Source organism: Bos indicus x Bos taurus, chromosome 5, assembly GCF_003369695.1.
Source record: "Bos indicus x Bos taurus breed Angus x Brahman F1 hybrid chromosome 5, Bos_hybrid_MaternalHap_v2.0, whole genome shotgun sequence".
Lineage (NCBI taxonomy): Eukaryota > Metazoa > Chordata > Mammalia > Artiodactyla > Bovidae > Bos > Bos indicus x Bos taurus.
The window spans coordinates 96,631,326-96,653,036 of record NC_040080.1 but is presented as its reverse complement, the minus strand read 5'-3'; the positions used below and the strand labels follow the sequence as shown (position 1 = coordinate 96,653,036).

The following is a 21,711-nucleotide window of genomic DNA, read 5'->3' as shown; positions in this document are numbered from 1 at the left end:
TAATAGCTATTTCTGCTTGATAAAGTGGTTGGGAGGTTAAAGTTTTTTCTTTACTGAAAAATTTTAGGCTCTTTCTCAAAGAATTATAACTTAAGGAAAAACTTTATATAAAGGTAAGCTATTGAGTTTCGTGTTTTTTTTTCTGCTACAGCTAACAATTTTGTACTTGACATTCTTTGCAGGGTATAAATAGAAGGCTTGTTTTGTCAAGTGGTCTGAATAGTACTTACTCCTTATAAATGTTAAGTATTTACTATTAGATCAGTGAAAACATTTCAATGGGGCTAGACCTTTCCTTGTCAAGGTTGTAATTTTTCTCAGGAGTTTTTATTTGAAGCCCCTGTTTCCTTAGGCCCTAGGGTTAATGGGTCTCTTTGATGTAAGTAGTTTTCATTTTGCTAGTTCAAATCCACCTCTGCCTCTATTAGAGTTCCAGCCCTTCGCAAACCTCTCTTCCACCCTTGAGGTTGGCCCCGAGGGCATGTAACGTGCCCTGGTCCCACCTCTGCTTCTCGCACCAGCCACTGTCGCATCCCTTGGTACAGCTGCTGCTTCCGCCAGAATCAGCCCCTCCTGTCCAATATAAAATTTAGCTCGGAAGCTAGGGAAAATGGAAATGCGATCATCTGAACATCTGGCAGGTCCGATTGCTTTATGAAGGAAGTGACCTTGAAGAAAACACCTTGTTGAGTGCTTGAGGAAGAGTAAGAGGCCCCAAAGGCCTGCATTTTGGCAGAGTTTCTCTATAAGAGTCCAGGGGAAGCATTTACTGGTTGTTGAGAGAGTGAGGCGGGTACAGGCAAGAACAAAAGTGAGGGGAAGGTGGAGGAGGGACAAAGCAGCAGCTCAGGGCAGGAGGTCGTGGGCAGGGCTGGGTGGGGAACGCACTGCCACTGTCCTTGTGATCTCCCACGTTTCTGTGAGGTCTCTCCTCTGCCTGTGCCTGCCCAGCTTGGCATGGACTTCAGGGCTGAACTTGGGGATGCAGAGGTTCACAGAACAGTTGATTTAGTACAGGGTGGAGACAACACTGATCAGATCTGGAGCCCAGAAAGTAAAGGGAGCCTGGAGAATATGACCTCACCAAATGTTGAGAACTTTGGGATCCCAGAAGCTATAGAGTTCATGAAAGCTTGAGGTGATTTCCTGCAGGTCAGTGAGAGCCCCAGCTAACACCTGGGGTACATCCAGGTGAAAGTGAAGTCGCTCAGTTGTGTCCGACTCTTTGCGACCCCGTGGACCGTAGCCCACCAGGCTCCTCCGTCCATGGGATTCTCCAGGCAAGAATACTGGAGTGGGTTGCCATTTCCTTCTCCAGGGGATCTTCCCGACCCAGGGATCAAACTTAGGTCTCCTCCATTGCAGGCAGATGCTTTAACCTCCTAGCCCAACGTTGGCCAAAGAATTTTACCACTGCAGGTAGGTGGCTCACCTACTAATGTTGGATTTTATGTGTTTGGTGTGTTTGTATGTCTGTAATTCTATTAAAATTTTCTTTATTGCACAAAGAACATTATAACAATTCATAACTCTGTACCAAGAACAATATTAAATCAAAAGACAAGGGACACATTCAGCCAAATGTGTCTCGAATGTCTGGCAGAAAGGTCGTCAGGGTGGAGTTGTGTGAATAGAGAGCCCAAAGGAGGCAGTTCGTGTCACTCAGCAGTTCTCGGAGTCCACAAGCCCAGCACCCTGTGAATCAGCTGTTTTTGTTTTTGTTTTGTTCCATTCTAGTAGTCGGAGAAGGCAATGGCACCCCACTCCAGTACTCTTGCCTGGAAAATCCCATGGACGGAGGAGCCTGGTAGGCAGTTCATGGGGTCACTAAGAGTCAGAGACGACTGAGAGACTTCACTTTCACTTTTCACTTTCATGCATTGGAGAAGGAAATGGCAACCCACTCCAGTATTCTTGCCTGGAGAATCCCAGGGATGGGGGAGCCTGGTGGGCTGCCGTCTATGGGGTCGCACAGAGTCAGACATGACTGAAGCGACTTAGCATAGCATAGCATTCCAGTAGCATCTTTTAGACTTTGGGTAATTTATTACAAGAATCAGTAAGGTTTTGTGCAAGACCAGAAACAGTTTTTTCCTGCATCGTGTGAGCCTCAGTTGAAGCATCACCTCCTTTATTAGTCTCATCAAGCTTCCCTGCAACTCCTCATCTATGCTTCTTTCTCATCCCTGATCAGGTAGCACTTTGTTCACTTCTTGGTTTCTACATTCAGCGCATTATTTGTAATTGGTTGCGTGTATCTGTTTTCTAGGAAGTTATACTTATCTTGAAGGCAGGAAACTGTATCTTGTCTGTGTTTTGTGATTCCCTGGAAATGTCTGCTGAATAAATGTCTTGGAAGACATAAGTAAAGGTATACTAGAAGTGTTTTAATTCCCTCTTCACGCTGGAGTAAAGGGTAAGTGAAGAGGTATAGTGAGAAATAAGATTGATGAAGTAAAATAAGAGCTGTGTCAGTCACTGTTCTAAGCATTTTATATATATTCATTCATTCCTTATAACAATCCTATGAGATGGCAGTTATCATCCTTCCCCATTGTATAGGGGTGGAAACGGAGACACAGAGAGATCAAGTGACTTGCTCAAGGTCACACAGCTAGTAGGTAGTGGTTGGGATCTGAACTCCACAGCCTGGACTCTCAACCGTTATTCTTTCTCTCTAAGGTTGGAAGAGACTGTGAGAGCTCAGGTCCCCAGCGTGTGCTAGCCACCAGGTCAGAGCTGTTGCTATTACTGTACTATTACTAAAGAGCTGAACTGAACCACGTGGCTGACTCCTTGTGCAAACCCTTCCCCGACTTAACACTGGGATAGTGAGGACACGTGAGGCCTAGGACAGCAAGCTGAGGAATGCTGAGGAATTGCTCTCTGTGGCCTTGGGAATGCCAGCCGGCAGCCCACCCGAGGTCTTGTAATCTGGGTGTGTATCCACAGGCGCCCAGCCCTCTGCCAGCCTGCGGAAGAGAAGCGGACTCCAGGAACAGAGTTCTGAGAGCGTAGGTGGGGCCAGGGCCAGGGATGCAGAGGGGCGTGTGCTCCCACCTGTCTGTTTTGGTTTCCTTATCTTAAAATAAACGACTTGGAACTCTATTATTCTTTCTCAACTTGAGGTTTGAGGACCCAGGGAATCCAAAAGTTCTATATGAACTAGCTATTTTTATTTCAGTTCAGTTCAGTCGCTCAATGGTGTCCGACTCTTTGCGACCCCATGAACTGCAGCACACCAGGCCTCCCTGTCCATCACCAACTCCCGGAGTCCACCCAAACCCATGACCATTGAGTCGGTGATGCCATCCAACCATCTCATCCTCTGTTGTCCCCTTGTCCTCCTGCCCTGAATCTTTCCCAGCATCAGGGTCTTTTCCAATGTGTCAGCTCTTCACATCAGGTGGCCAAAGTATTGGAGTTTCAGCTTCAGCATCAGTCCTTCCAGTGAACACTCAGGACTGGTCTCCTTTAGGATAGACTAAAAGATTGTGCTGTGTGCTCAGTCGTGTCCGACTCTTTGTGACCCCATGGACTGTCGCCCACCAGGCTCCTCTGTCCGTGGGATTTCCCAGGCAAGAAGACTGGAGTGGGTTGCCATTTCCTCCTCCAAGGGGGATCTTTGTGACCCAGGGATCAAAACCTCATCTCTTGGGTCTCTTGCATTGGCAGGTGGATTCTTTACCACTAGGGCCACCTGAGAAGCCAAATTTAACCGTATTTGGGATCATCTCCTAAGGGACTCCTGCCTCTTGATTTCGGTTTCTTAACTTGCGTTTGTGATGGTGACTGTGCTGGGTGTGTAAAGCAGCCAGATCCAGGCTTTTTGAAATTTATTTTACATCTTAACCCAGCACACACATCCATGTGAACATAAACACAACAAAACATTTCCTAAAGTATCATTTACCCTTTTACAAAGGAAGTACCCATTGTTCCTCTCCCTTCCCCAGCTAGTCACGACCTACAGTCTTCAGTTAGAAAGACTACGGGATTCAACAGCAAGCATGTCCAGGCTGCTGTTTTTTTTTTTGAAGTGGAAAATTTCCACTGAAAGATGTTTACTAGAATAAATCTTCAGTTTTTTAACTGATTTCAGAGATTTCAGTAACTTAAGAAACTGAGTCATTGACTTGAGGTTATGAGAACAAAGCTAAGGTATGAAGTAATGACTGTTTTGTTCTTGATCACTGAGGAAAATACACAGGCAGTTTAATCTGTTTATGTCTGTGAATCAGAATTACAGTTGACTCTTGAACTGTGCAGGTCCACGGATGCGTAGATTTTTTTCAATAAATACGTGATGTACATGTATTGTGGTTGTGGTTGATCGAATCTGCAGATGTGGAACCACTGATGGGAAACCAGATGCAGAGGGGCAAGGGCTAACTATTCAGTTATATGCAGATTTTCGACTGCTTGGAAATCGGGGCTCTTAATCCCCCACCTTGTTCAAGAGTCAACTGTACTTGCCCTCCGCAAAAAAACTAAATCAGAATCTGTTTGCTGTACAGAGTTTTGTAGCAGAGATTAGTAAACTGTTACATCGGAACAGCTGGGGCTCCGGCACCCAGTGCTTTGTGGGGAGATGCAGTGCATGGATGGATCCTGTCTCTGAATATACCGGCTTACCTCAGTCATGAGCACAAGATATGGTCACCAGTGGATAGTGGGTTTTTTTTTTTTTCTGTTAAACTTGATTTTTTAATGTTATATATTTTGGAATACATTGTTAAGGTAGGTGTCTCATTTATCTTCTACATTTTTTCACATTTGGGTAATCTTATTCTTGTGGTGGTGGTGAATATGGTCTTCCATTTTCTATAAACTAGTAGTTGGATCTAGAGGTTTGCTTAAACTCAGTCTAAATAGTTCAGGCAGGGACTCTTCATTGGTGGTGCTGTGTGTTCTCATATATATCTCGTCAGTGGGGAAGCATAATTCTAGGCAGTCTTGTTGGTAATGCAGGGAGGAGGCCCACCTCTCCAGCCTGTTCACCTGCCCAGTGCCATTTGTGAGCAAGAGAAAAAATAGCTACTGTATTTGCACCTACCTGGTGGCTCAGATGGTAAAGCATCTGCCTGCGATTTTGGGAGACCCAGGTTCGATCCCTGGGTCAGGAAGATCCTCTGGAGAAGGAAATGGCAACCCACTCCAGTACTCTTGCCTGGAAAATTCCATGGATGGAGGAGCCTGTTGGGCTACAGTCCATGGGGTTGCAAAGAGTTGGACACGACTGAGGGACTTCACTTAACAAGTATGGGGCTTCTCGGGTAGCATAGTGATAAAGAATCTACCTGCCAATGCAGGAGACACAAGTTTGATTCCTGGGTCAGGAAGATCCCCTGGAGGAGGGCATGGCAACCCACTCCAGTATTCTTGCCTGGAAAATTCCATGGACAGAGGATCCTGGCGGGCTACAGTCCATGGGTTTGCAAACAGTCAGACACGACTGAGCACACACACACACACACACACACACCCCAAATACATTTTCCCTTAAAGTCATTCCACATCTACCTTTTGGCATGAAGCATCTAAAACCATCCAAAAACTGTAAGTGCCTGCCTTGCCAATAAGCTGTTAGCAAGTCTTAACTCAGGAGATCTGTCTCTCCTGGCATTCTGAGAAGCAGAAGTCTCAGATTACTTCCAGCTGAAGTGGAAAATAAACCAAACAAAATAGAAACTCATAGGCCAAATGATGACCCTAGCACCCCCAAAGTTGTACACGTCTTAATCTCCAGGACCTGGGAATGTGTTACCTTATATGGCAAAAAAGACTCTTCAGATGTGATTAAGGGTACTGATTTTGAGATGAAGGGATTATCCTGGATTATCTAGATGGATCCATTCTAATCACATGAAGAAAAGGAAGGCAGAAGAGTGGGTCAGAGAGATGTGACATGAGGATTTGGCCCACTTTGAAGATGAGGGGAAGGGGCCATGAGCCAAAGATTTCAGGATGTCTTTAGAAGCTGGAGAAGGCAAGGAAGCAGAACCCTTCATAGTGCTTCCAAAAAGGAACACAGCCTTGCTGATGCCTTGGTTTTAGCTGGTGAGATCCACATCAGACTTCTGCCCTACATAGCTGTAAGATTAAATTGCTAGGTTTGTAGTCATTTGCTGTGGTAGCAATAGAAGACTAATAATACCATTTCATAAGAAACAAACTTTTATCTATCTGTCTATCTCTGTACAGCACGTACCTTTAAAGGTCTTTAGTGCCTGGTATCGATCCCTGGAAGCTTGGGTGCTTGCTTAACTGCATTTTCACAAGATTGACATTAATGAGCATGTTCCTACGCAGCTGAAATATATCCAGGCTGTTAAAATGATGTTAGACAGTCAGGAGCAAATGTAAATATTTAGTCTTCACAGGTATTATTGCAAACATCTCCATATTGGACTTGCAGAGCCAGGTGTAGACCAGAAACATCTGAGAGGAACTTTTCGGTTTTCAGCCCATGTCTGGCAAGTGTAGACATAGCCAGACCATGTGAGATCTGGCTGGAACTAAGGAAGTCCCCAAGGCTCTGGAGAACAATGAAATGTGGCCCTGGATGTCTGCTGGAGTCATGGGGCATTCATCAGGATGAGCTGCTGAATGTTGTGGTCAGGCCCTTGGGCAAGCCACACAATTGAGATTCTGTTTCCTTCTAAATCACCCCCTCCCCCACCTGCTGTTGAAATGTGGCTAGCTGCTTCATCTCTCTGTTAGGGTGTCACCCTTCTAATTCACACCAAGCGAAACAGTTGGAAAATAAAACCTCATGGCCAGGAAGAGGGGAGGAGGAGGGGAGTAAACACATAACTGGAACCAAAAGCTGAAAGATTAATAGATTCAGATTGCGTCTTAGTTTGTCCCTAGACCCTGTCTTTTTTGTGTCTTTGCACTGATTTCCCTGATCCTTAACTTCCCAGAACTCTAAAAGTTGCTTATTAAGCACCTGTCACACAAAGGTGGTGAGAACTAATAAATGGTAGTCATGGATGATGAGTTAGCCAAGTGTAATGACTGTTGCTTTTAAGGTTTCCCAGAATATATATTCAAGTTACTTTTGTTTTAAGGACCATGATGAGTTCAATAAGTCATTTCTGAGTAGGGTACCGGTTATCTTTATGTCCTAAATATTCTTAAAGCTATAGTAATTTCCTTGTTGTAGCTGTAATTCAATTTCTCTGGTGGTTTTGAAACTAATAAGGTGTCCTCGACCCTCTGATGAGCTACTTCTGCTTCTCTTCTGCTCTCTCACCCCTTCACACCTTAGCTGTTCTTGCTGAGAAATGCTGTGAATATAAAGCATACAGTAATTGCTTTATTTTAGTGTTTTGACGTGTAGTGTTTATAAGAGATCAGGGTGAGACTTTCGGGTTGCTAACACTTTCACCATAGAGACCAGATTATTTTTCAAATAGTGGTGAGTGACTGAAGATAGTCATCTGACACTCTCTCCCATCCTAAATGAAATGTAAAATAAATATTTTGCTTAAGTGCTGGGAGTCAGGGAAAGGTGCTGTCTATGTGTCCAAAACCAGAAGGAGTTTTTTTACTAGATGTAGTCTTGCTGGTTCTGGAAAATTCGTTTTCAACTCAACTTTACAAAACAGAAGCATTGTCTTGAGAGAAGTAAATGTAGGTCCGTGGTCTTCAAACTTTTGCTGGATGCCTCATAAAAGGATTTTTTTTTTTAAACCATGTACTTCCTTGCATTTTTAACTTGACATCTAAATGTTTTCATCATTTTTTTTAATAGGAGGTAGAAAACATTACACATTTCATAAGTTGAAGGAAGGTGAACATTGATCTTGTATGAAATTAATTGTTGTTAGACATGATTTGGTAAAATAGGTTTTAATGACCTCACTGAATACTGTATTACATCTGTAAAGAAATCAATTAAAAACAAAACTTATATGTAGACCTTGTTCAGAAGATCTGAGGAAATCTAGAGGTTTCAGATTTTTTTTTTAATTGCTGTTACTTTAAAAATAATCCACATCAGTAATTTGTTACCTTTCTGAATTCAGAACTTCCTAGCCTGTCCAAGCTCACCTTTTCAGACCTGTTTACAGGACAGGGGGAGACAGAAAAGCCCAAGGCCTCCCCAGACCAATATTTGGAGTCATGTAAGGCAGCACACCGTAGGGAGATTTGAGATACTTGAACAGTATGACTTTTTTTTTTTTTTCCCCTGTAGAGTAGAAGAAAGAGTATTGCTTATGCTGGAAATCTCTCAGGCAGTTTTAGGAAAAAAAAGTGCAGGTGCAAGTTGAGGATATAGAAATTCACTTTGTAACACTGTGCCTTAGAAGGTCCATTTAAAGACTTTGAAAACTGCTGGAATAGAAGCTTCTGGGAGAGATCGTGGCCCTGAGAGATGCCTTGCAGCCTTGTCTGTTTCTGTTTTGTTTGTATCCTTTTTTTTTTTTTTTAGATTCCACATAGAAGTGATACAGCACAGTATTTGTCTTTCTCTGTCTGACTTACCTCATTTAGTGTGATAATCTCTAGCTCCATCCATGTTGCTGCAAATGGCAAAATTTCATTTTCTTTTTATGACTGGTTAGTATTCCACTGTATGTTTATATCTTCCCTGGTAGCTCAGCTGGTAAAGAATACACCTGCAATGCAAGAGACCCCGGTTCGATTCCTGGGTCTGGAAGATCCCCTGGAGAAGGGAACGGCTACCCACTCCAGAACTCTGGCCTGGAGAATTCCACAGACTAGAGAGTCAGTCCATGGGTTCGCAAAGAGTCGGACATGACGGAACGACTTTCACTTTCACTTCATATATATATTACACATACATATATATGTATACACACATATATGTATACACACACATATATATATGTATACACACACATATATATATGTATACACACACATATATGTAACAGCACATCTTCTTTATTCATACATATGTTGATGGGTACTTAGGTTGCTTCCATGTCTTGGCTATCATAAATAGTGCTGCTGTGAACACTGGGGTACATGTATCTTTTCGAATTAGAGTTGGACCATGTGCTAACTCTACTTTTAGTTTGTTAAGGACTCTCCATACTGTTCTCCATAGTGGCTGCACTAATTTACATTCCCACCAACAGTGTTAAGTTTCTCCACATCCTCTCCAGCATTTGTTACTTGTAGACTCGATGGTGGCTGCATTTTCTAACTATAAAAAAATGTTCATCACTTAATAGAACCAGCCCTGCAGGAAAATGTACCATGTTTATCCTGTTGCTTTGCATACTGCTTGTGCCCCAGGAAGTGGTTCTGCCTCAGTTGAAGGAACATGGATATACTGGAAACCACAGTGGGTCAGGGGTGGAGATCTTTGAGCACTTAATCCCATCTTTGCATAAATTAGCTACGTGATCTTGGGGAAATCATTTAAAGCAGGCCATCTCCATTTTCCTTTATCTTAATTGGAGGGACGTGAGCAATCAGACTAGATAATCAGAGTCCCTTCCTTCTGTCATTGTGTAATGACAGAATCTGGAATGCCAGAGCCCTCACTCTGCAGGGCTTGAGTGGTTGCATTTTAAACTGTAAGGTCTAGTTTGTACAACTTACTGTCCTTATCTCTTTACCACTTCATAATCACAGTAAATAGTTTTCATTGTTGAATAAATAGATAATGAGTGAGCCTCTCGGCATAGCTGGTTTTCACATTCCTTCTCCCCTTTTCTATCTAGAGAGTAATATGAATTAAATCCATAGTCCTCCCTTGGCAAATAAAGACATGGGCATAAAATTTTCATGAATTTAGCCTGCTTTCATATCCAACAGTCTCATCTCTTTTGCTCAACTTGTGTCTTCCCTGATTGAAATCTCGCCATTACCACAAGTGGCAGCCAAAGAAATATTCTGCCAACAGCTGAAAAGTTATACACTTTCTTAATAATTTTTTATTTTAATTTTTTAATGGAATATAAAACTATTTATTGACCACTATTCACCAGTATTTACAATGAAGTAAACAATATACAGTTGAATAACATCCTGATTGAAGAAGGTGAAAGTGAAGTTGCTCAGTCGTGTCCGACTCTTTGCCACCCCATGGACTGTAGCCTATCAGGCTCCTCCGCCCATGGGATTTTCCAGGCAAGAGTACTGGAGTGGATTGCCATTTGCTTCTCCAGGGGATCTTCCCGAGCCAGGAATCGAACCCGGGTCTCCTGCATTGCAGGCAGACGCTTTACTGTCTGAGCCATCATGCTGATTACTACAAAGTTACTGTTTTTCTTGGCTTCTGCTGAACTAGTAACCCAAAATACTGAGAAAATTGAGCCTTCATGTAAGGAATGGATTGGAGTCAAGTCTGAAAAAACATGCAGGTCAAGCGTAGATTAGAAAAGTTTGTTCACTCATTTATTCCTGTAGATCGTAAATTGCCAATATTTTAAAACTATCTGATTAGGTTTCCATGAACAAATCTGAGACATCCCATGTATCATAGCCTTTCCGAAATATAGCACAGAGACTTCAAGTTCTTGTAAAACAATGGTTCACCAAAAGGAACCATCAAGTGTCCATTTAACTAAGTTTTGCTTTGCTATATTAAAACATACCAGAATTTTTCTACTTTTTTCATTTGGTTGGGAAGGCTGTTGATAGTGATAAAAATTCTCTTTCCAGGGTTTCTGCATATAAAACTGGATTTATGTGCAGATATGAATGCAGATTCTGATAGGGATGCTTTAAAAAATTACCCAATTTAAACTGCTTAATTTGTCTAATTAATTACAAAATTATTTAATTTGAAAGGTTAAGACTTAAATTTTCAATCTAAGTTGCAGTTATTTCTTACATTGCTCAAAATGATATAATTCCAGAACATGGGCTTATCCATGGTTATGAAAGGCTGCTGTTTAAATATATTTACCAAACAAAAACCACAACAAAAAATTAACTCCCAAACCATTTACATATGTTTTTTATGTATACACATACAAAAAACTTAGAATGGTCCTCAGGCATATATGAGTTAAATGCAAATTTTAAATTCTGATTGAGTAATGACTATGGAGATTTCCTCCAACATTTAGAAGAACTGTTCTCTAATGCTGAAGAAATAATATACCATGGTATCAAATTCTTTCCTGCTGAAGGAAGCAACGCTTTTATTTGTTCAAAGTAACCAGTGCTATAGATGGGGAAAAAAAAAACAAAAACCAATGTAACTTCTCCAATACTACTACAAAACAAACATATCAAACCTGATTTTCATTAGAATGTAGTTATTTCTTCACACTAAGAAATCAAAAAACCAGGACGCACATTATATATATATATATATATATATGGCAATGCAAACAATTATTGAGACTCATCTTCTGGACAAGAATGCCAAGTTAGTCTCTCTTCATTAAAAGCAATTACAATTTGAGGACACTTCATATTTGCCTCTTTTGCCAGCACCAAGTCCGCCTCATCAGAATCTTTCCATTTCATGAGGAACATTAATTCTCCAATGCTGTCTGTGGCACCAATTATTCATTCTGGATCAAGACCTCTGGCAGAACCTCTTGGTTTATCAGCAGCATCTCTTTTCTTCTTTGATTTGCTATCATCAGATTCACTGTCAGACGAAGATTTTCTTTTTTGTTCCATCTTTTTCTTTACCAGCTTTTTGAGAATTAAGAAATGCTTCAGTTAACTCTGGACAATCTAAATTTTCTTCAGGTTCCCAAGTATTGTCTGCATCTGTAGACCCCTTCCACTTGAGGAAGTACTCGGCCTTCCCGTTCACTACACGGTGGTCCGGTACTTTTTCTACTACACATTCTTCAGGTTCTGCCTCTTCAACTTTTTTACTCCTTCCATTTTGTTTCTTACCCATTTTTTGCAATGTAGTTTTATTGGAGGCCGTTTTTTATTGCACACTTGAAGAGCTATTATTCACCGCCTCTGAGTGGCTCTGGGTCCCGGGTCTGCGGCATTTCCTTAATACAATTTTAAAGAGATGACCATTAGCAGAGGGTGGTGCTTCTAGGCTCATCCAAATTACTCTGTAAAGCACACTCCCTAAATTAACCAGATTGCATTAATATTATCCATGAGGGCAAGCATCACTCTGCTTCTTAAGCTATTTCGCCAAACTGTACCAAATTGTGCTACCTCTAGAAGTAGGACATTCTGTGCCCTGTTTGAAGGCTGGTGTGACTGATGTAGTTGGAACTGCTGGAAGGAGGAGAGGGGAAGAGAAAGAATTGATACTCTTTAGGGAATTTCACTAGGCTCTTTGCACATGTCAGTATGGCTCATACGTGTGTTATTGTGTAAAAAATATTATCCTCCACCTTCTAGATGGTGGAATGGTCTCCATATCATACTTCAAGGTCAGGCTATGTAAGTAAACCTAATAGTGAAGATAGGCTGACCATGGTCCCTGCTTTCCCCAGCCATCCCTGCCTATCACTCCTCCCCAACACCTACACTGTACGTTGTGATGATCAGTTACCTGAGGTGCTGGTGTATCTGGATTTCTTCCCTGCTTAAAAATTAGGAATACCTCAGGAGTGCAATGCAAAACTCCCTTGTCTTGAGCTGAAAATGTTAAAACATTTTAAAGTCACTAAATCCCTTAGTCAACTTACAGGTATATTGGAAGGACAGATGCTGAAGCTCCAATACTTTGGCCACCTGATGTGAAGGGCCGACTCATTAGAAAAGACCCTGATGCGGGGAAAGACCCTGATGCTGGGAAAGATTGAAGGCAAAAGGAGAAGGAGGAGGCAGAGGATGAGGTGGTTAGATAGCATCACCAACTCGATGGACATGATTTTGAACAAACTCTGGGAGATAGTGAAGGATGGGGGAGCCTGGTGTGCTGCAGTCCTTGAGGCTGCACAGTCAGACACGACTGAGCGACTGAACAAGAACAACATGAGTCTATGGTAGTCATCTTAAATTGTTTCTGGAAAAAAAAAACTTACAAGTGGCAGCAAATGACTTTTCCCCCCAGCCCTCCATCCCAAAGCAGCTGGTATTCTCGATCTTTGAAAGAAGCCCTGAAATCAGAAACCTGATGCTGAGGCATTTGGTTAGTGTTTGTATTACTCAAAGTGTGTGTGTGTGTGTGTGTGTGTGTGTGTTTAATGGAGTGTTACTGCAGTTTAATGTCTTTGCCTTCAACTGGAGCTGTAGTGTATTGAGATACTGAGGTGGGGCTACTTCTAATACCTGCCTGTTCACAAGGCCTGTAACCCCTCCCCGGAGCTGTGGCAGAGGAGGAGGAGAGAATGATTCTAGGGGGAGAGTTATAAGGCTTGTGCAACAGGATATTTTCCTGGTGTCTGGTTTTAAACTCAGGACAGGAACATTAACTCATAGAGTAAGGATTGGCAACACACTCTCACACCATTAAAGGACCCTGGTTTGGCTGAGTGTTTGGTTCGCATAGTACAAGATCACTGCCTTTAAAGCCAGACCAACCCAAACTTGAATTCTGGCATTAGCCATTACTCTTTTGCATAACTTTGGACAAATTATTTAATCTCTTGGAATCTCAGTTTTCTCATCTGACAGGTATACATACACTGAGGGGTAGCTAAAAGATTAAGAAATAAGAAAACAGAATAGCACTTTGCAAGACAGTTTGGCAAATTCTTAAAAAGATAAACATAATCTTACCACATGATCCAGAAGTCCTGCTCTGAGGTTCTGCCTAAATAGTTGAAAACTTATGTCCACACAAAAAGCTACACACAAATGTTTATAGTAGCTTTATTCATAATCGCCAAAATTGGAAGCGACCAAGATGCCCTTTGGTAATTGAATGGATAAACAAACCGGTACATCCATGTGATGGAATATCATTCAGCAATAAAACGGATTGAACTATCAAGTCATGAAAAGACTCGGAGGAGCTTTAAATGCTTATTAGTCAGTGGAGGAAGGTAGTCTGAAAAGGATCCATACTGTATGATGCTAATAACATATGACATATTGGAAAAGGTAAACCTTTGGAGACCATTAAAAGATTGCTGGTTGCCTGGAGTTTGGGCAGAGGGGCTGAGGAATGAATACAGGAAATCCAGAGTTTTCAAAACAGTGGAAGTAGCTTGTGTGAGGTAATGGTGGACACACGGCACACGTGTTTACCGAAGCCCTGCGGATGTACAATACGAAGTGTGAGCCCTGCGGATATACAATACGAAGTGTGAGCCCTGCGGATGTACAATACGAAGTGTGAGCCCTAGTGTAAGCTTTCTTTTTTAAGATCAAACAAGACAATGTATGTGAATTGGCTAACCTACTAACGAGTGCATGTTAAACTCTAATAAATGATAGATTTTATTTATAATTTTTATTCTTACTCTAATTTCTAATAATGTCATGTAGACATTGTTTGTGTTAGATATATCCGTTTTAATTAAAAGTGGTATTTAAAAATCCAGCTGTTTATCAAATGAGAATTACTTGTCCTTTATAACCGTTTTCTCCTCTGCTGTCTGTCGTGTGCAAAGTGGATAACTTGTTTCCGGGTCCAGGGAAAGCAACCTGTGGCTCAGACTTGAGTTTTACTCCAGTCTGTGATTTACAGTTGGTGTAAAATTTGTGAGTGGAGTTTGTTAGTTATAATGCAATTGCAGTACAAGGCATCTTGAATTGATTTTTGTCATATCCTGTATTGTTATGTAAAGTGCTAACTTTAATCAGGAATTGTTTCAATACAATCTCCTTACTTGTCCTGAATGCAGTTTCTCTTCTTTTGTATAAGCTTTTTTGTATGGTTCAAATTAGTGTGGGAAGAATAGTAGGCAGGAAATATAAATTTAAGCATGTTAAATCAGGTTTAATGATTTAAGCATGACACATGTTAAATCATAAAAGAATTATATCACAAAGCATTAAAATGGTGCGTAGAGAACTTTGCCAACATCTGATAGAGTTGTAGGGATTGTATAAGAACAAACACCTATTCTGTAACTGGAGATCAAGTGTCAGAGTCCCTTTCCTTTTTTCACTGGATGCTAGGAATCTAACCTTGCAAAAATGTCCCCAGTGGCCAAGTCCCACAGAACTTGGATCCAGCGAGACACTGCAGAAGTTGTCGAGCAATGCAGTAGTCTTTGGGCTTTTACAAAGCAGCAACAATTAAATGTGACTTTTATCTCCTTATGCACTTTTCTGTGCCTAAATTTGGTATCTCCTCCTGCATTCACGTTGTCCACCCCATTAGAGAAATTGAAAAGACCAGTATCGTTGGTTTCTTTTGTCTCATCCCTATTACTATTTTAGGCTGAGGTCTCTGGTTTACCTACTGGGGTCTGTATGACATTATCTCAGAGCCGAAGGGTCTCAGTGATGCAGATGCCAGGAACAAGGGGAACTTGCTGGCATGGTGTGGGCTTCTCTTGGGTTCTGTGGATGTTGGGGAACCACTGGCCTGAGGAAGAGGATGGAGCTGAGCTAGGGAAGGGGGCAGAATGAGCTTAGAGCTCCCCAGGAAAGGGGAAGAATATATGCTTGAAAAAAAAAGCTGTTTCTGGGGTATCTGAGAGCAGGTTGAAGTCTAAGGCAAGCCGGAAACACCTTTTACCCCACTTGCTGAGGGTGTTGCGAAAAAAAAAAGTTGATCTGGAGCCAGAGGATATTGCCTGCAGACCAAATGCTGAAATGGAGGGGCACGGACAGGTAGGGGGAAGCAGGGGCAATAGCCAAGGTGATTGTCAGAGCCTGCTGCTCAGGCAGGGTTCCGCCGCTGCCTGCCGATTCTCTGGTGGGGCAATGCCAGCAACGAAGCACAGACCAGACTTGGTGCTGGCTGTAGGCATATTGTTTTCCCATAGCTGCTGTGGTTCAAACAGGATCTGGTGTCTTGTCATGAACAGATTGTTCCCACTGAGCACAAACACTCTTCTGTGAGCAGGGCCAGCGGATCTTCTGAGGAACTAGATGGAGTCCCCATTCCAAGATGAGCAGTTAGCGGGTTGGGGGAGATGGAGAAAAGCCGACTTTACCTTCTGTTTGTGTAAGTTTTGAATGAACTGGGTAGAATCCACATTCCCACCCCCGCCCCGAAAGTAAGTGACGTTCTAGTGGGGTTACCCAGCAGGACTACAGTTTGACTGCAGTTTAACTTGTTTGAAGGATCTGAGGGAGAGATTTAATCTACTCACATCGTGAATCCTAGAATCACACGTAAGCAGCCATGAAAGAAAACACTGCCATGGGACACAGAGTGTTGTAACCACTGCAATTTCTACTGTGGTGTCCTAGAAACTTTTGAGTACGCAGAGGAAACAAGCCTGAAACACGGGCCTGGCAGCCTGGAGGCCTGGCCTCTCCAGCCCAGCCTGCCTCAGAGTCTCTGAGCCGCTTTTGTCCAGTGGGAATGTGGGCAAAAATGTCTCAGAGGACAAGCCTTTCTAATAGATTGAAACGTGACTGAACCAACAGTGATCAGCAATATAAATGTGAAACCTCAGCTCTTGATTCCCTTTGTTCTGCTGTAGCGTATATATGCAACTGTCTTGAAAATAGACCATCTTTTCAAAACTTTACTGTATATGTGCTCTCACATCTTATTCAAATTATGCCCGTAATCAAAAAGTTTTGCCCATCAGGGATTCTCTTCTGTGGTTGGCATCACACCCTGGGGTGCTTTTAGCACCCTGTGGGAGTGTATTTATTTTTTATTTTATTTATGTGGCTGCATCAGGCTTTAGTTGCAGCAGCAAGATTTTTGTTGCAGCGCACGGGCTTCTCTCTAGTGGCACACAGGCTTAGCTGTCCCCTGGCACATGGGATCTTAGTTCCCCAGCCAGGGATTGAATCCATGCCCCTGCATTGGAAGGTGGATTCTTAACCATTGGACCACCAGGGAGTCCATGGGAGTGTTTTCAGATGCCACAGTGATCAGGGGTGGGATGCCAGTGATATCTGATGGGCAGGGGCAGAGCTGCTGTGTAATACTCTGGACAGTTCTGCAGAGAGGAGAATGGTCCCACAACCCTCACGACTTCCATATGTTCTGCCAGGTTTTCAAAGAATCCAACTTTGTTTTACACGTTAATGTTTAGCAGTTTTCATGTTTAAAGATATACACAGAATTCTCCAGGAATATATATAAGCAGAGGTAAGATTGTACTCTGTTTTGCTCAGAGCTTTACGGAGTTATTCACCATTTCAGAAAAATCATCTCACCATTAGCAAACACTGAAAGTGTTTGCGTCACCGGAACAGCACACCCGTACCGTCTACATTATAGCTGTCACATCCGTGGTGATTCTGTAGGTGTGTGAATCTGAAGCTTCATTGCACTTTAGAGCAGTTATGTAGAGTATTTATATATTGAAATACATATTATTTTATAGAAGTTATGCTATTTCATTTCTCATTTGTATTACAGTTTGCACATTAATTTTAAAACATGTATAGGTAGGTTACATTATTTTATATCAGATTAGCAAATAACAGAATTGTAAAATGTTGCATTGTAAAAATTGGATTGTAACTGATTGAATTGAAAACCACTGGACCAGAGGGTTCTCAAGTCCCTTTTTGCTTTAAAATTCCTTTAACCTATCAGGTTACTTAGTCTGATGCCTTCATTTTTACAGGTGGGTGATGCTGGGAGGGATTGGGGGCAGGAGGAAAATGGGACGACAGAGGATGAGATGGCTGGATGGCATCACCGACTCGATGGACGTGAGTCTGAGTGAACTCCGGGAGATGGTGATGGACAGGGAGGCCTGGCATGCTGTGATTCATGGGGTCACAAAGAGTCGGACACGACTGAGCGACTGAACTGAACTGAACTAAGTCTTTCATGCATTGCATTCAGCCAATTTCTATTGACTACCTCCTCAAGGTGTGGATACACAGTGGACAAAAATCGGATCCCTGTCTTCATGCAATCTTCAGCTTGGCAGCCAAGATAAGATATATGCCAAGAAATAAAAAATAGAAAACCCCAGGGCTTGTTAGCAGCTCAGCTGCATCTAGAACCCACCATTGCTTTGAAGACTGGTTCATTTTTTATGTGTGGTACTCCCTGGGCCTGAGGTGGGGCCTGGCATTCTGAGGCTAGAAATGTTTCTGTCTATCTGTGATCATTGGAGAGGAGTAGACTGGGAGGAATATACCGCCAGCCAAAAGAAAACGATTTTAGTTTACTCTCTCCTTTTTCCCTGCAGAATAACAGAAGCCTAGGAGTGGCTAGTTAGCTTCCCACTGCTCACTCAGGTGAAGGGTTAGTTAGGACTAAGCCTGAGAATGGCAGCAGTGAGAGGGCAAAGAGCACAGAAAGCAGATTCCACAGCTTTATCCTCTGCTGCTGCTGCTGCTAAGTCGCTTCAGTTGTGTCCAACTCTGTGCGACCCCATAGACAGCAGCCCACCAGGCTTCCCGTCCCTGGGATTCTCCAGGCAAGAACACCGGAGTGGGTTGCCATTTCCTTCTCCAATGCATAAAAGTGAAAAGTCAAAGTGAAGTCGCTCAGGCGTGTCCGACTCTAGCGACCCCATGGACTGCAGCCTATCAGGCTCCTCCGTCCATGGGATTCTCCAGGCAAAAGTACTGGAGTGGGGTGCCACTGCCTTCTCCCTTTATCCTCTGACGGAAATATAATGCAAGCTACACTGTGAACACCTGTGGAATTTACATTTTCTAGTATAAAAGTAAAAGCGTTAGTCATTCAGCCATGACGGACTTTTTGCGACCCCGTAGACTGTAGCCCACCAGGTTCCTCTGTCCATGGAATTCTCCAGGTAAGAATACTGGAGTGGGTTGCCATTCCCTTCTCCAGAGGATCTTCCCAAACCAAGGATTGAACCCAGGTCTCCTGCATTGCAGGCAGATTCTTTACTGTCTGTTACATTTTAAAAAGTAAAAAGAACATGTGAAAAAGAACATGTGAAATTGATGTATTTAACCCAGTATGTCCAAAGTACAATTATCATTTCAACCTGGAAGGAATAGCAAACAATTTTTAATGAGGTATTTTACGCTTGTTTTCCACACCTAAGTCTTCAGAATCTGGTGTGAGCTTCGTACTTGCAGCACACTTCAGTGTGTGTCAGGCTCTTTCTTTAAGTGCTCAGCAGCCACATGTGGCTAGTGACTACCACACTGGATCAGTTCAGTTCAGTTCAGTCGCTCAGCCGTGTCAAACTCTTTGCGACCCCATGAATCGCAGCACACTGGGCTCCCTGTCCATCACCAGCTCCCGGAGTTCACTCAAACTCATGTCCGTCAAGTTGGTGATGCCATCCAGCCATCTCATCCTCTGTCGTCCCCTTCTCCTCCTGCCCTTAATCTTTCCCAGCATGAGTCTTTTCCAATGAGTCAACTCTTCGCATGAGGTGGCCAAAGTACTGGAATTTCAGCTTCAGCATCATTCCTTCCAAAGAACACCCAAGACTGATCTCCTTTAGAATGGACTGGTTGGGTCTCCTTGCAGTCCATGGGACTCTCAAGAGTCTTCTCCAACACCACAGTTCGAAAGCACCATACTGGATAGCACGACTATATAGGAAAAGGACTTTTTAGCCCTTTTTCTGCCTTCATCCTGTTCCCCTATCTAGGCACTCCATCAGAACTGCTCTCATTATAAGCAGTGACTCTTCATCTAGAGGACACTCCCATCCCTGTGAGATGACAGTGGACAGAGAATGGGGGTACAGGTACTGTTACGCACCCACTCTCTGGACAAGAATCAAAGGCTCTGAAGATACAGGCAGTTCCCGCCAAGTCTTACCTGCCCAGTTTAGTGTGCTGGGGTGACGTCTCCAGAAGGGACAACTGCTGATTTGGAATGAGAGATCTGGATTTGGAGAAGTGACCAGGAAATTCAAGGATTCAGTACAATAGAACTTTACAATAGAATTTCACAAATTTACTACTTTTTAAGTTACTTCTTTTTCCTTCTCATTCTGTCTTCATCTGTTCATTTAGCTCCTTTTGGAAATCACATGCCAAGGGTATTGGGCCAGGTGACTTCCCAGGGACCCTCCCTGTCCATGTTACTGTCTCCTCAGGTGGAGGGCAGCCCAGCAGAACCTGGGACCTGGTCCTTCAAGGGACTGCAACTCTGACCAGGTATCCCCAACAGTGGCTCTGAGGTATTTGAAATATGTTTTCAAAATGCCTGGGAGCTGTGTTCAGGAGTGTGTGGGTGGTGGGTGGGTGGGGGCAGAGAATGTGGAGGCTGACTGGACCAAGTGCTTTACGTATTATATATCACTGTGCTGAATGGGCAGGATGATCATTTGAAGCAGGTCCTAGATTTATCCTCATTCTACAAGAGGCAATGGAGGGAGAAAACGTGGAGTAACTTGCTCTAGGTCCCAGTAGCTATGATCATCCCATTCTTTATGGTTGGCTGGCAGAATTTTCTTTCTTGGCAGTAAGCTGCCTGCTAAGTCACTTCAGTCGTGTCTGACTCTGTGTGACCCCAGGGACGGAAGCCCACCAGGCTCCCCCGTCCTTGGGATTCTCCAGGTTGCCATTTCCTTCTCCAATGAATGAAAGTGAAAAGTGAAAGTGAAGTAGCTCAGTCGTGTCCGACTCTTAGCGACCTCATGGATTGCAGCCTACCGGGCTCCTTCATCCATGGGATTTTCCAGGCAAGAGTACTGGAGTGGGGTGCCAAGCTGCCAGCCCCTTCTTATTCATTTTTCTTTTTCCATGACATCTTCTTTTCCTCCACACTAACTCACCTCTTTACCACAGAGGTGCTTTAGGTAAGATCTCATCATAAAACAAGTTGAGGGCTTCTAACCCCCTGTCTGTGGCCTTCAGACGGTCATTCCCCTTGATGGCTCAGATTCCCTCTTCAGGAGACTCAGTCTGGGGACATGTGACATAAAGCTTAGATGAGGTCATTATTCAGCCAGTCAGGGATCCATTTTGCCTGTCATCTCATGGGATCCAGAGCAGGGAGCGGCTGCTACCACCTTAGCCTTTTATTGGAAGAAAATCTGCTTCCCAAGACCAGAGGGCGCTGTGTGGCCACTTGGCAGGCCTTGCCCATGGATAGTGCCTTGCCAAGATGCCCCTTCTCCAGGCCTGGACCTCAGCTTCACAGACCAAGGGATTCCTGGACCAGAGCAGAGCAGTCTGGGAAAGAAGATGGAGAAACTGGTTCATGAGAACCAATCTTAGAGACTGGTGGAGAAGTCACAATGCCCATTCATTAATATGTTGGAAAGAATTCTTCCTAAGCAAACACAGATATTCACGTTTGCAGGTTAGCGTATTTTTCTCCCTGCAGAAGACCTTGTGTGAGGAGCCAGACTTTTATCAGAAGGTTGTGTTAACACACCTGGAATCAGAACTAGGAGAGCTATGAGGTTATTATTGGAAAAGTAAGTATTTGTAGCTGAAGAGAACATGGTACAAAAGGATGCTTAGTGATAAAGCTCACCTAGGCCTCCCCTGACCCTTGCTCCTTAGCCCCTTCCCCAGAGGCAACCCTTATTAATAATGAACTTCTTCTACATGTTGGATTGTCTGAGGCCTCCATTTCCTGAGCAGGGAAGTTCCTGCTATACCGGCCAGGTGCCTTATATCTTCTAGTTAGGCTACCTTCCTGGATCAGCTTTTACTTAGTAGTGGATGGCAGACGGGAGGTACATGAGCAGTGGGAGTGACAGAGGCAGTTGGGAGGAGAGGTGCGCAGGAAGCTGCTGAGTTAAAAGGATCTGCATTCTCTAGAGGGGAGGATCCGGAGGAGGGGTGTGGAGTGACCCA

General features: G+C 43.2%; 1 protein-coding gene and 1 pseudogene across 1 annotated transcript in view; one reads left to right on the top strand and one right to left on the bottom strand.

Annotated features, from left to right (window-relative positions):
* Nucleotides 1–21,711, top strand: part of CRADD (CASP2 and RIPK1 domain containing adaptor with death domain) — a 190,598-nt gene that overhangs the window by 132,994 nt on the left and 35,893 nt on the right. The gene's annotated exons all lie outside the window — the stretch shown is intronic.
* LOC113893274 lies at nt 10,247–16,594 on the bottom strand (annotated as a pseudogene).